Source organism: Sinocyclocheilus grahami, unplaced genomic scaffold (genome assembly GCF_001515645.1).
Source record: "Sinocyclocheilus grahami isolate Dianchi unplaced genomic scaffold, SAMN03320097.WGS_v1.1 scaffold10957.1, whole genome shotgun sequence".
In the NCBI taxonomy this organism is placed as follows: domain Eukaryota; kingdom Metazoa; phylum Chordata; class Actinopteri; order Cypriniformes; family Cyprinidae; genus Sinocyclocheilus; species Sinocyclocheilus grahami.
In genome coordinates, this window is record NW_015513536.1 from 4,511 (window position 1) to 5,430 (window position 920).

The following is a 920-nucleotide window of genomic DNA, read 5'->3' on the forward strand; positions in this document are numbered from 1 at the left end:
GATTTTCTCGGCCGATATGGCTAGGAACTATACTCTCATTCCGGCGTAATAATCAAGGAGCTTTGCTGCGTACCGTGAGCGCAGGTGCAATGATATTACGCAGCGCCTGAAAATAGTCCCCAGCACGCTCCCTGTGCAAGCAGGTGGTTGCTTCCTTACAGTTACACACAGATTTTCAGATTTTGAACACATTTACCTCAAAATGAGGGGGCCTATCTACTGTAGCTATGAGAGAGACAGAATATTTCCTGATCATAAATGTAGGGCTGTTGTTAATTTCAGTCTCAGCACTGTTTTAGTAGTTATGTGGAAATGCATTTTTTTTTTTACATAGTTTCATAATTTACAAAGAAAATATAAAATAAATGTTTTTTTTTTTTTACTTCACTTTTTAAAATAATCAAAAAGATAGTTTTAAAATTATCAATGGAAAAAAAAAAAAAAATGCAAAAATTATTTAAATATAATTTTCCTAAATTGACATTTAGGGGGTTATGGTTCAGGACAACCACCTCCCAGTTGAAAGTACCCAATAAATGATGATTTTATGTGTGTATATATATATATATTAAGCTTACTAATATTTTAAATAGCCGTTTGGAGTAATAACACTTGTTGGATGTGTGCTGGTCAGACGAAGTCATACACGACTGAGATTATTCAGTAAACTCACCTCTTGGTCTCCTGCTTCGGCTCTTCTCTGGCTTTGCTCAACTTCTCAGCTGATCGAAGACTGTTAACAGGTTTTGGGTACCAGACAAGACTTGCTGTTAACAGGGTTTAGGTATTAGATTAGTCTGCTGACTAGTTCTGTTTCCAGACACAACAGATATTTTCTGACAGGATCTGGATCTTAATTATCATGATCTAAACCTTCAGATCCTCAGGATCTTTTGAGGAGCGTTTGTTTCCAGAAGCTT